This window comes from Eptatretus burgeri, chromosome 1 (assembly GCF_056783735.1).
Source record: "Eptatretus burgeri isolate ZD-2024b chromosome 1, Ebu_testis_v1, whole genome shotgun sequence".
Classification (NCBI taxonomy): Eukaryota; Metazoa; Chordata; class Myxini; order Myxiniformes; family Myxinidae; genus Eptatretus; species Eptatretus burgeri.
The window spans coordinates 151,110,931-151,126,018 of NC_140961.1; the positions used below are offsets into that span (position 1 = coordinate 151,110,931).

The 15,088-nt window shown below is 39.8% G+C and overlaps 1 long non-coding RNA gene across 1 annotated transcript; it reads right to left on the reverse strand.

Moving 5' to 3' along the window:
- Nucleotides 1–1,627: 1,627 nt before the first annotated feature.
- LOC147035751 (uncharacterized) lies at nt 1,628–11,962 on the reverse strand. Its single transcript, XR_015062566.1, has 3 exons — nt 10,055–11,962; nt 4,385–4,497; nt 1,628–2,132 (listed from the first exon to the last, which is right to left on the reverse strand). It is a non-coding gene; the product is annotated as an uncharacterized LOC147035751 (long non-coding RNA).
- Nucleotides 11,963–15,088: the final 3,126 nt, after the last annotated feature.

The following is a 15,088-nucleotide window of genomic DNA, read 5'->3' on the forward strand; positions in this document are numbered from 1 at the left end:
CAAAGAAGAAAAAATATATTTCATATATATTTTACTTTATCTGGCAGACTGTCAAGCTTTTGAGGAAAATCCTTACTTCAGAGAGGCTTGTGCAAAGAATATCTTCAACCGTATATTTTGCATTATCTGGCAGACAGTCAAGCTTTTGAGCAAAATGTATAATTACACTGCTCCCAACGAGTTGTTTCTCAATCTGTTTGTTATTTATTTATAATCTATGTTAAATCATGTCAGCTTTACTGTCGTAACTCTGGAATACCCTCAAGATCTTTTCTTGAAAAAAAACGTTTCATTAATTTTTGGGTTTTGTTTTTTACACTTCAGCTTATTTTAAAGTCCAGTTAGGTCGAAAGGCAATCCTCCTTTCTAATTTAGCAGACACATAATATCTAGATTTCCATAAACATATGTGGATCATGTTCTCGTGGATCAGACATTACATGGCGGATGTATGTGCGCCCTTCTATGTATGCGTGCCTTTCTCACTTCATAAAGATTATTCTCCAATATTTTTCTCATAACACCAAAATCCATTTACAATGACGTTGATCGTGTTATTTTAACCTTACTTGTGTGAAAAAAAATTTCCCACGTTATTTCCATCTTTATTTGAACTGATATAGCAGAGAAGACTTTGCGAAGTGTATTTGCTGTTGTTAAGTAAGATCTATATATAATTCCAGCAATGTGTGTGTGTGTGTGTGTGTGTGTGTGTGTGTGTGTGTGTGTGTGTGTGTGTGTGTGTGTGTGTGTGTGTGTGTGTGTGTTTGTGTGTGACCGCTGTTTCTCGACAGCCACTAGTCCGATCAAATTGAAAATGCCAGTTATATTGCTGGTGACGTGAGTATGTGCCTTTGAAAGGTTTGATATTAATCGGACAAGTGCTTCCCAAGTTATGGCCATTTATTTACCAAACCAATGACAGGACACGTTGCTGCGTAGGCGTGGCCGATGGGGAAAGGGCACCATCGTTACAATGACAGGACATGTTGCTTGGCGTTTTGCACCCACAGTATCAGTCTTCTATATATCTATAATTCCAGCAATCTCTGTTTCTTTGCCATTCAAAAGGTTTGAAATTAATCGGACAAGTGGTTCCCAAGTTATGGCCAAGTTTGAGTGCGTTCCCCATTATGGGTTACAATGTATGGACTTTCGGATAGTGATAACTTACTGTATTCTAATAATTTCTCGATTTCTTATGCACATTTATAGATAAACACAATGCTCCAATCCAGTCGCCGTTTACGAGAGTGAAGGAAAGGCCTGTGTAGTTGTTTGAAAGTTTTTTGGTATTTTCTGCATGTACGGCCACACACATATGGCCACGCACGTACGGGCATGCGAGACCGAAGGAACGGCCTGTGTGGTTGTTGTTTCTGGCATGCAGTTTGAAAGTTTTTTTTTCTTTCTTTTTTTTGCACGTACGGACATACACGTACGGCCACGCACGTACAGGCATGCACTAGTCTTTTTAAAACATGGTAACTTTTATCTTACATGGATTTGGCCCAAGACACTGTATTGATAAAGCTTTGAGTTTATTACAGTATCTTAAAACTTCTTCCTTCTGTAAAAAATCTTACAGATAAATATGACACTTTTCCAGAAGGCAGAAAAAATGACATCCTGCATGATCATCAATTTTTATTATCAAGGGGGAAGTTGTTGATTGGTCACCATGTAATATATTTTTGGAAGAAAAATACAGCCAAGAGTGGTATCAACTGTCGCAAGGATTGCAAAAATTTCTGTCACAACAATAATCTTCCCTCTCGTGGTAAGGTATGCGGGAATAAAGGAAAATAATATTAAAATAAAAACTAACATGCTGTAAGTTATAAACCTCAACTCCATGGATGCAGTTGCATTATATATTTTCATAACCAATAACAAACAAATCTGAATCAGCATTGCCAGGTATATCAAGGAACAAATGGCCCATAATTGAGATTTTTCCTTACACTCCACCACAACGATTTCAGGATAAACGTCTGTGTTTCTGTGAACCTGAACATCGGAAAAAATAATCCATGTGATTGTCATCAATAGCTGAGGTAAGATACTCAATCCCATCACAATTCCTCCTTGTTGAGAAAATAATGTCAAGATTTGAGCTTGTGGGGATTTTTCTGAAATAGAATAAATGATCATCGTAATTATAAGAATAATTTACAAGCATCAAATTATTTTATGATCCTGTGCTGGATGATTTATACTTTGACATGGCAGTGCTCATGATTCATGGACCACATGACATCTGATAATAATATATAACAACCACGAAGAATAATGATTTACTTTTATCCACAAATGTAAAAATCAAGAGGAACTAGAACGACACAAGGTAAAGTACATTCCTCTGCCAGACTGAAAGGTTTACGTTTTGTATCCCACTGAGAGGCCGAATCTGCATCCGGACTTTAACCAAAATCAAATCGGCTTGTTCTTGTCATCTAACCAACTCATCCACCTTGTTTCGTCATCACTCGTCCACACCATTTTGAGATATCATGCTCTACATGTTTTTTGGCCCCATCTATCAATGGTGAAGAATCACTGAAAATATTCTCGAATGTGGATCTGGATTTTCACCAAAATCAAACGAAGTTGTCTTTGCCACATTCCCAACCTCTCCACCAAGTTATATTTGAATCTGTCCATAACCTTTTGAGATATCATGTGATATTTTGTTTTGGCCATATTTCTCAATGATGACGAATCATTTAAAAACATTTATAGTTCTGGATCCAGATCTTCACCAAAATTTAAACAATTTGTTTTCGTCACACGTGAAACCTACCCAAAAAGTTTTGACCGAATTCATCCTTAACGATTTGAGATAACCTGCTCTCAAACAGCTAAACACAAACAAAAAATAATAATTCTCTAATTCAGATCTGATCTTCACCATCATTGAATCACATACAACCTGTCCACTAAGTTTTGTTTGAATCCATTCATAACTTTTGAGATATCATGCTACATATCATTTTTGGCCCTGTCACTTAATGGTGAAGAATCACTTTAAAAATTATATGATCCGGATCTTCACCAAACGACATATTTTGACATTTTTGTCATATAGGTGGCCATTTTAACTCTTGCATGAAGATGTCCTTGTTAGAGGTAGTTGTGGATTTGTCTTGTGGGATTGAAACGGAAAAATGTCAAAAGATGTGATGGGAATCTGTAAAAGGATTTTGGCGTTGTATTGTGGTGTCAATCCTACCTTGTTATTCCTTGTCATTCCTTCCTACATTGCTTGGTTGTTTTTGATTCTTTCCCACCCTTGTCTTTTTTAATATTTTTTGATTTGTACAAGTATTTTTCCGATGGAGATGCCAATGATATCATGTTGTAAATTATTTTCAGGGGCATTTTCCCGACTTAACTTCCCTCATTCCCTGTCCCGTTTAATTTCCCGTCAAATATTCCCATTCCTTCTGTCTCCCCCTAGACATTCTGCTCCTCTGTTGTCGTTCACTTTTGGAATCATCCATTTATTTGGTACACCATCTTGTCAGAATTTTGCTTTATCATCTCTCCTTTCTCTGTGCCTTCCGTTCTATTCCATCCTCATTCTGCTATATCCTCCTAAACTTCCTTCACTTCTCTCCCAAACTCAGCTCATCTCCTTTCCTTCTCCTTATTTCAGACATTCTCTTCTTTTCCTCAATTTACTCCTTACCTGTACAAACACAATAATGAGATACCTCCATTCTTATCCTCTTCCATTCTCTTCCTTTACTCAATGTTGGCATTTCCAATTTCTTCCATCCAAACCCCTCTCTACCCTGTGCAAGTGCAATAATTAGATGCCCTATAAAGGGGTCAGATGACCACATATATTTATATATGGAGTAAATACTGTGCAATTTACTTGAGCAACAGTACACAAATGGCATATGGAAAAGTGAATTTAGAATGCTCTTTTCAACAATTACAGGTATGGCTGCCTGCAAATCCCAATGAAAGCATAAACAGACCATTTTAGGCCTTTTTCCTTCATAAATTATACATTTTGTCAGACCTTACAATCCATGAGTGCTTGCAATCTATGATGGAGAGACCTTAGACAGACTGAGTTTTATGTGAAAGACTGCGTTTTATGGCAAAGTTTCTCACTCTGCGCATGCGTAAATGGTGTTAAACAGGTTGTTGCGTAGAGAGCACCGAAGTGTGGTGTCACGTTGGCATGACAACTCTCGACTGGTTCGAAACAAAATAACCTGGAAGCATGCTCACTTCGATCAGCAGCCTTTACCTGTTCAAGCATCACTAAATATGACTGCTGTGTCGATCATTTCACTCGCAACTTACTTTTGCAACAAACCAAAATCTGTGCAAAAAGGAAACATTTTACATCACTCATATGGAATACCTTTCATATTTTCCAGGAGAACGTTTGGGAACTTTTCCAAGCTAGTACGAAGGTGAAAACTCTGTGCAAGCAGATGCACATAATGTTGTTCCATCTATTCACTCTTGTGGCTCCTACGGAAAGTCGCGTTGGGAAATGAGGAGCATTCAGCGATCATTATACAGACTTGCAGAGTACCCACCCTTTGGGTGGGTCGAGTTTGTGCATCACTTGCTGAAAAAAGTATTGTCTGTGTTTTGCAAGAAGAATACAGATGTTTGCTTGTGTGGTGTGCACTTAAAAGGTGCTAGATGGTGTAAAATATAAATATCCAACGTGTATGTTCCAATTGTCGTTATTGTCAAAGTGGTCGAAAGTGGCTAACATCTCAAGCATGTAAAAAGGGTACAAAAATGTCGAAGTGGTAAGAAATTCTTAATGGTCAAGGGTCCAAGCTGTCTAATCTGCCTGAAGGGTGTAAGTGGTCTAAATGGTGAATCCAACACAATTTTTTTCTCCTGAACACCATTGTAAATAATTAATCTTTTGGGTATAATTTGAAGCGTTTTTTTTGCCAATCACGAAGGGTATTGTGGTGGTGATGGTTGAAGGGGGATTGTGGGGTAATTATGGAGGGGGTGGGATGGTGGAGGGTATTGTGTGGGTGATGGTTGATGGGAAATTGTGGGGGGGATGGTGGAGGGGTCATGTGGGATAGTGTTGTGTATTGTGGAGTCCTCTGGGTCTTTTGGGTGGAAGGATGGTGGAGGGGGCATATGGGATGATGGTGGGTATTGTGGGATTCTCTGGGTCTTTTGGGTCCACAGGGTGATTTGGGTGTCTCGGGACCTCTGGGTCTCTTGGGTCCTCGGGGTCTTTTGGGTCATCGGGGTCCTTTGGGTCCTGTGGGTCCTTGAGGTCATTTTTACTTTTGGGTCATCGAGGTCTTCTGGGTCCGAGACCTATTTTTCTGTCCTCTGGGTCCTTTGGGTTAAGCATTTCCATGGTTTGAATTTTTGGCTTTGGCTCGGGTTGTGAGGTTCTGGAGCTTATCACATTTTAGTTGTAAAACATGTGCTGAAATTAATGGAAGGATTTAAATACTGACATCTCTGGGTGTTTATAAGCATTGGAGCAGGGGTGAAAATGGCAAGAGGGCCTCTTGGCCTGAGCCTGGTTTCAGGGTTTGTTCTGTGGAGTTGGGCTTGCTGACGGATCCAGCTGCTGAAGGGGTGTTCGTTTGTCGATTCCTTGCATTCTTTGGCAATCTTGGCATCTCTTTGAGATCCCGTTCCAGAGCAAGTAAACAGTCTGATAGCCACAGTTCGAGTTGCATACCTCAAGGGAAGCCAATGTGAAAATCTCTTGAAAAATAAGATATACTGTAGGAAAATGATGGATGGTTTTGGTATCCTATTTGAAAGTGCTGTTTTAATACACCCTATTTCATACAATCCTGTACTAATGCCACAGACAGAACCATCCCCACTTCCCTTCAAGTTCTGTGAAAGCCGACAGGGAATCCTCCATCATGAAAATCCCTTCCTCAGCCCACCTAAGCTCCTGACCACATACAAAGCTGTTGACCATAGCCTGATGGAGTACTGCTCTCCACTTTGGGCTGGTGCTCCAGCCTCCCCCCTTTCTTGGCTTCAGGCGATGGAAACCAAGGCATTTCGGATGATTGGCATCTCCCTCAATGAGGCTGAATCTTTGGGCCTTTCACTCTCTCACTGCAGGCAAGTCGGTGGGCTTTCTGTCTTCTACCATCTCCTCTCCGGTCTTGCACCCCCCCCTGCTGTGTCTGCGATTTGTCCCCACCATGTGTCCACAGGGCGCTCAAGGTTCGCCAACAACCGCATTCTGGTAAAACTACCAAAATCACCAATCACTGCTCACCTTCACTCTTTCATTCTTCTTTTTCCAGACCTTTGGAAAAAACTCCCTCACTCTGTACAATCCCATTCTTCCCTCCAGGCCTTCAAAACAGCTGTTCACCACCACCTCTTATCGTCCCTCATCCAAATCCTCGATCTTTTCTACCCCCTTCATCCACCCCAAACCCACCTCCTTCAAATTCCCTGCTTTCCTTCCTGAAAGTCCCTGTAATGTCCATCTTGTATACCCCATGTTCCCCTCCCCAGCCCTCTCCCTTCCGCAGATCTCCTAATGTCTCTGTTCCCCACTGTTGTGTCCTTCCCACTCAATCCGCTCTTGTCTCATGCCCCCTTGCCAAGCATTGTGTGTTAGCTCTCATATGAGCCTCGACAAGGTATATAAAAAAGTCCCTCTCCCAATTGTAAGTCGAAACCCCTCCCTGTTCCATTCACTTTGCACTATCAAATGCAAGTCAAGAACAACCCCTTCCCCTCCCCACTTCTCCGTCCTTGCTCCTACATCCTCTTTGCTTCCACCCCGACTCTCACCCACGACTTCCCAGAGTGTATTGCGTCGTGTGGTGATGCATCACTTTCCAATCCCCCTCCCTCCTCTTCGCTCTCCCACCTTCCCCCTTCCTCACCCCCAACTCACTCCCCCTTCTCCCTTTCCCTTCCCTTCTCACTCTCCTCTCCCCTGCCATCTCACACACTACACAGGAGAGAGGGGGAGGGAGAGAGTATCATGCACAGGGGAGAGGAAGGAGCTTGGGGTGAGAAATTGGAGAGGTTGGAGAGTGACTTACTTCTGTCTTGACTTGATTGACTTGGGAGGATTGCCTTGACTTGAGAAAGATTAGAGGGAGGGGGGGAGAGAAGGGAGAACCTGACTTAAATGACTTATTTCTGTTGTTCATTTTTCAACTTGAAAGCATCGAATACACTTCATTCACAAATTAAAGAGGAGTCCGAATTGAAGGCCAACTGGGCTGGTCACTTTTAGTGGCTGTAAAAGGCTGATCCACCAGCTGTTGAGTTGGATGTCAGGAATGTTACTATCCCTATTGCTGACCCTCCAATCAACAATGATCCACCTTTGTTTGTGGAAAAACAGACTGCGGTGAACTCGATGAAATGGCAGAAAGCTCGTGGATCTGTGGCATCCATGCTGAACTACTCAAGGCTGGTGGAAATAATGTACATGTGTCATTGCATGTAGTTCTGTGCTCTGCCTGGAACACAGGTATCATCCCAACTGACTGGAAGAGGGACCTTGTTGTCCCTCTCTGGAAAGAGAAGTGTGATCACGAGGACTGCAACAACTACCGAGGGGTTACGCTGCTCTCAGTGTCGGGCAAGGTCTTTGCTCGAATAATTCTTGCTCGGATTCTCCACCATCTGCTTGAGCACCAGCATCCAGAGCTGTCAGGCTTTACACCAAAGAGGTCAACGATTGACCGTATCCTTGCTTTTCGTGTCCTCACTGAATGCAGACGAGAGTTTCAGCAGGGGCTGCTTGCATCCTTTGTTGATCTCTGCAAAGCATTCGATTCAGTGAAACGGGATGCACTCTGGAGGATTCTTGGTCTGCGTGGGGTGCCGCGAAAACTGATCAATCTGATGTTTGAACTCTCCTCTGGTACTGAGAGTGCTGTGAGATGAGGAGGACACAATCTCCGACTTATTTCCAGTTGTTTGGGGAGTTTGTCAGGGGTGTGTACTGGCCCCCACACTTTTCAGCACTTGCATAGACTGTGCTGGTAATTTAGAAAAGACATAATATGGAAAACGGATCATAAATCAGGCATTATCGAATAGATTTTGCTTTGAAACTCACAAAGAGAAATCATATAACCTTTGTAAAGCAAATACAATAATCTAATGCTTTAGACATCGGTGGGAGGACCAAGGAAAACCTTATATAACCTCCAAAAGTTACGGGATGAAACTGTACCACCACAGCACCTGAAACAGGCATGGCATGTCCACACACCTGCGGAGAGTTTGTTCAGATCTAAATCTACCCATATGTACCACGTCTATGTGTGCTGTACACGTGCCTCTACCGAGGAGTAACTGTTGAGTGTATATCCCAATCAGTACACAAACTGCACTATACAGCTAGGTAAGTGGCTTAAGCACTCAACCAAGCACTCCAACGGAACGCCTGGCTTGACAAGTGATTATTAATTGCCATCGATACAACTATGCACCGGGAAATGCCCATGCAATGTCCAAATTGGACAAGTCAACACTTTTGTGGAGAGTCGGAACTGCTGATACTTTCAAATGTGGAGCTTACATTTCGTAATTCTGCTTCATTTTCGAGATTCTCTTGATTATTCCTATGCGCAATTGTAATACAGCCACAAATGCTGGCATCTCCAGGCGTTTATAAGCATTGCAATATACCCAAAGATTTGTAGCTTTGATAAACAGGCATTCGAAAATATGAGTGAAAAAATGGGAAAAAAACTTTATTGGTAAGAAATTGTGGCTTGCTCCAAGTCAAGGCATGGTTGAGCAGGCCAAAAAACATGGCTGCTTCAGACCCCAGCGAGGTTACCCATGAAACGCCTTAAGACCACAGAGAGTGATGTGGCTGAGGATCGCCTGGTGAAAAATATAATTAAATAACGCTGTTAATTATCTTCAAAAGGGGTGTTTTAATTAACCCAAACACCCAATTTTCACTTTTGCACTTCCTTGGAGTTTGTATGCATGCAAATTTCAGGCTGCTGGGTTTAATAGTTTTGGAGTTATGGAGGAGGCACACACACTGAAATACACACACAGACACACTCTGTCTTTTATTCGCAGAGACTAGCAGGGGTACCCGGAGTTGCTGGGAAAATTTTGATGAAATATTCGGCCATCACAGGGAAGTTAAATTGCACAGGTCACGTTGATCACGTGACTGGAAGAGTGTCAAAATCGCCAACTTTGTAAATGTTTGGATAAAATCAGATAAATTCCTTCAAAAATCTCTCCCCAGATGCAGTAATCAGAATGCTACCAAATATAGGTTCCACATGAGGCCAGGGCACAGATAAGCTACCAGTCCAGTGGTCCTATTTTTCACAGAGTTATACCCTTTTTGGACTGAGAAAATATCACCGGTGGAGGACATGTATCGCAATGCAATTATCGCTGTTGTTTTAATAAATGGAACAAGCCTACCTTGAAATGAGCCAACTTTGCAAAATATTTTTTGAGCATAATAAGAGAAGACTACTGCCAGGCATAAACATGTTACAGGTTTTCCGAACTGGCAGGATACTTCATTTGGGCGTCCAAAGAATGATAAACTGCTCAAAAGAGTAAAAGAAAGAGCCAACAACAGGAACATTTCCAATTTGATTTCAACAACTTTAGAATTAGGTTTGTTCCGGTGATAACAAAGGAGAGATCCAATGACGAGATTTGACATCAATCCCAACAACATAAGGGATAGAAGTGTGATTGTCAGATGATCTCGGAAAGATAAATATTCCTCAGTTGTCGGGAAACAATTATCCCGATGATCGTTGGAAGAGTAATATGTGGGGCAGCGATGGCACTCGTATGAATCTGTGGATATGTTCAGAGTGCCATATTGGTGAAATGTATATTGACATATATATATATATATATATATATATATATATATATATATATATATATATATATATATATATATATATATATACATATATATATATATATATATATATATATATATATATATATATATATATATATATATATATATATAATTTATTGACTGCATTAATATACAAAGTTATGGAAACAAATTTCGTTTCTTTGCACTAACCTGAATCATTTGAGAATTCTCCAACATTGCAAGGAACACATTTGAAGCAGCAAATCGGAAGGCCAATTAATGCAATGCGTCGTGTCCCAGGGTAACATGGTGCACTGCACCTCGACTGTGGAACCTTTCAAAGCACAAACAACAACAAATTGTGATTAATTCACAAAAACAAATGGGCAGGTGTATCGTTTCCAACATGAATTAATGTGCCTTCAAAATTGCAATATTGCGCACATAATAAATTCTTATTGTCTTTCCAATACATAATAATCTCAATGAATCTTTAAATTGTCTCAGCACAGATTGAGTCCCAGAACAGCCTGCATTAAATGTGAGCAACAATTGCCACCTGCCACATAAATACCTTTGTTTCTTCTTCACTGCACAGCCACCAGTAGGTGCAATTGTAGTTGGTCATAACAATAAAAAAAAAACATCGTGGCAACACCACTGGGCACTCACCTGGTAGCGGCTGGATAAGATAAACAGGAAACCACTGGTAGGAACGGATGACCCACAAAATATGTAATGGAGAAGAAAGTAAATACAGATGAATAGTTTTTTTAATTGCATGAACAAACCTTGATACATAACGGGTGATAAAGGCTGTTGTCAAGTTTCACCAATTTATTGGAATTGCATGTGCAATTTCTGAGAAAAAGCAAATACCTATTTATTTATTTGAGGGGGGGGCAACCCACATAGACCTCCTTAGGGCCCGATTTGTTTAATGTTATGAAAAATCTTTGGTCCATATATGGTGTTGAGTGTTGCTGTGAAGTTTAATTGAGGTCTTTTGTGTAGTTTTATATAAGAAGTTGAAAGTATTAGTGGGCAGATGTACGGTTGACAGCATGCATCCCATAAGTTCCCAGAACTACGTTCCAGGTGAGCTAACAAGACGTAAGACCATTCGCAAAACAAATGCATGGTGGATGTGCAGTGAAGCAGAGATAATGTTGTTTGTGTGGTCACAAATTAACGATTTTGCAGTACGTCATCCTCAGTGGCCAAAAAAATACCATGTTTGTTGGCTCCACTGTTTTGTGACATTTAAAATTATTGATCTTTAAAATATACTCGAGTGTGGCCCGCATTAGCAAACCGTAATGGAAGTGAAGCAGTGCACCTGCCCACATGCCATTCAATGATGTGTTGCTCTTATTAGGTCAGAAGGGTTTGCTTTGGTATATGAATTCCAATACACATATATGTGCCATCACAACTCCACAACAAAGGTAAAATGGCAAAAAAATCATGATAGTAATCCATAAGAGGATTGTTGTGTCATATTGTTGCATTGTAATGTGGTGTCATTCTTAATTGGTATTCTTCTTCTTCATCATTATTTTTCTTCATCGATCACAATCCCACAACAAAAGTAAAACATCAAAATATGTTGTGATGGTAATACACAATAGGATTGTGGTATCATATTGTGGTATCATAATGTTGTGTCATTCCTACCTTGTTTAGTATTTTTTGGGGGATTTCATTCCTCCATGTTTTTACACTTTTCATGTGAATGTTTTTTTTGTTTGTTTGTTTGTTTCTGTTGGTTTGTGTATCAACTACTGAGCTGTATATATAACTGGAGTGAACATGCGGCATGTGCTTCCGAGGCCAAGCAGCCGCCATGTTGGAATGCCCTTCCCTTGCTGGAACATGAGAGTTAAAGGAATAGCTGAGTGTGATAAGCGATGGACTTCATCGGGTTCCATTGAAAAATTGATTCGCATTTGTTTCCACATTTACACTTTTGTTTGTTTTCCTTCAGAGACTTGTAATCAAGCTACGAAGATGACTGACAAAACTGAGTCTGATTTTCGTCAGTCAGAAGTGTCAAGTTCTGTTGGTTTCAGCGTGAGAATAATTGAATTTTATATCCTCATGAAAATGGAATGGAAGTGGGGGGTAGGGGTGGGGGAAAGGGGGGGAGTTCTTGGATAAATAAAATTGTGGACAGAGTCAATAACTATTTTTTTGAAGTTTGAACTATTGAAAATTTTGAAGTTAAGAAAATGTAAGGATCTTTCAGAAATTCAGATGAAATTTTATTGGTTTCCTGTTGTAAAAAAAAATATTTTGGATACAGGAATAACAAGAAATCCTGATGAATATAAGTATGATATTCTATGGGGTGTAAGTGATTCATGGATTCTAAGGGATGAGGAAGGAGTTGAAGAAACTGAGACAAAGGAGAAGGAGAAGGAGAAGAGAGAGAATGAGGAAAAGGAGAAGAGAGAGGAGGAAAAGGAGAAGAGAGAGAAGGAGGAAAGGGAGAAGAGAGAGAAGGAGGCAAGGAAGAAGAGAGAGAAGGCAAGGGAGAAAGAGAGAGAAGGAGTAAGGGAGAAGAGAGAGGAGGAAAGGGAGAAGAGAGAGAAGGAGGCAAGGGAGAAGAGAGAGAAGGAGGAGAGGAAGAGGGAGGAAAGAGAGAGAATAAGTAAATATAAAAATATAGAAACCAGTGAGATCAGAAAAAGATTGGGGGTATTACAGAAAATAAATAAATCTCAACGCACCGAGAATGAAAATAAAAAATTGACAAGTCTATTGGAAATATTTGCGTAAAGACGATTACCATCGTATTCCTTGGTGTGATTGACTTTAATTAAAGTTTTACAACTTTTTTCTTAAATAAATGGAGGAGAAAAAAAAGACATTTCTGAGGATTCTTTATGTTTTAAAAATTAAGATTCAAGTGTACATGTTGGAAACTAAAAAGTTTTTCGCACTCTGAAGGATTTTTTCTCATAAATAAATGAATTATTCTCTCAAATGTAAAAAGAAAAGTAATACGAAAACATCTCATGTTTTAAAAGTAAAAATAACAGGGTTTTTCATAAAAAGTATATGTTCGTTGTGTGGCTCTAAAAAGAGTAAATTTATCTCCAAAAAAAAAACGTGGGGGAGATATACAAAAGTTTTTATCAGGGAGTATATTTACAAATTCTGGAATACCAGGGGAATTACATATACCAGGGTATTCCTTCTGTGGTCCAGGCACAAACTTGGATAAAAGATTAGATGAGGCTGAGAATCCTAAACCGTGGAGCAAACCTTTGAATAGGGTTGATGAAGTGTGCATGAGGCACGATATTGATTATGGAAATAGCACAACGTTGGAAGAAAAACATGAAGCCTATACAGAAATGTTGTATAATTTATCTCTGATACAAAATCCAACCTTGAGAGAAAAAGTTGATAGGTTCATCGTGAAGCACATGATCAGTGCTAAATTGAAACTTGGGCTTGGAAATTCAAAAAATTTATAGGCTCTAATGATGTCATTAAGATTGAAGAACATTTACCTGATGAATTGCAGCAACCAATAATCACAAAGTTTCAGAGAAGGAAGGTTCATTCCAAGGAAGTTGATTATATCTGGTCCGCTGACTTAATTGAACTCAATTTTGACAAGGGATACAAGTATGCTTTAACCGTTATTGATTTGAGGAGTAGATTTTCGTGTGTTGGCACTTTGAAAAACGAAATTGGGAATACACTCATGTTGGCCTTCTAACATATATTTAATAAAAGTAAGTGAAAACCTAAAAAAAATTGTGGACTGATGAGGGTACAGAGTTCTAGAACAAAACGTTTTTGAATTTTCTTTAAAATAACAACATTATAATATACAGTGCTTTTAATGAAGGAAAAGTGGTTGTTATTCAGCGATTCAATCACACTTTAAAAGAGACTATATAAAAAATTCACTCAACTCGTTTCTCAACAATGGATATTTTAATTCAGGATATTGTAGATAAGTATAATGATACGATTCACACCTCAACGAATACCAAACCATCAGAAACATTTACAAAATTAGAATATGAAAAATAGATTAATGTCAGAAAGCCTAAGTTCAAAGTTGGTGATATAGTCAGAATATATAGATGGAAATCTCATTTTGAAAAAGGTGAGACAAAGCGATAGGCAAATGAACTTTTTTAAATCGTTGATGTAATAGATACAGTTCCTTGGAATTATAAGGTATATGATTTAGAAGGGGAAGATATTTTAGGTTCATTTTATTCACAGGAATTACAAAAGACAAAGATAAATTGATTTTTTTGACTCCGCCCCTTTTTTTAACTCCACCCCGATTTGAATCCGCCCACAAAAGCCCCAACCACACAAGTCCCACTCACACAAGCTCCAACCATCCACACATGCTCCACACACATAAACCCCACCCCACACAAGCTCCACCCACAAAAACCACATTCATCATATCCACATAATTAGTGATTCGTTAATTAGTTTCCCACACACAACATGTTTATTTAATTTTAAAAAATTGCTCCACCCACACAAACCACATGCACACAAGCTCCACCCATCCACACAAGGCCCACCAATCCACACAAGCTCCACCCACCCACAGAAGCCCCACCCATCCACACAAGCCCCATCCACCCATACAAGCCCCACCCATCCACACAAGCCCCACCCACCGACACAAGCCCCACCCCCCTGTGCACCTCCACCTTTGACCCACCACCACCCTCATCACACTCCCACCCTTCCCCATACACACATGGGGAGGGGAGGAGGGTGGCATAAGGAGGGTGGTGGGTCGTTGGTGAAGCGCACCTACACCCCCCCCCCCTTACATCTCCTTTATTCTTTTCTTGTAATTCAAAATCAGATAATTCTAAGAAAAGCAAGTATAATTAATCAAGAATGAAAATATTAAACATTTTTCTTTGGGTAAAAATTCAGTTGCGAGAATGGATGATCTTTCCCAGCAGTCTGCTTCAGATGTCTTGTGATTTTGAAACTCGGATACCATATTCTGTTTTGAACAAAGAGTGAAGAACATTTAGGGTATATAAAGATGATTATTTTATGATATTAATAAAATAATAAAGATAACATTTACCTCCAGAAGATTAAGTTGTGTGTTTGATTCATCCAGACAGGTGTTTAAACTGAATAAATAAATAATAATAATAATGAGTCAAAGACATAGACAGACACACATACACACACACATACCACACACACACACACACACACACACACACACAC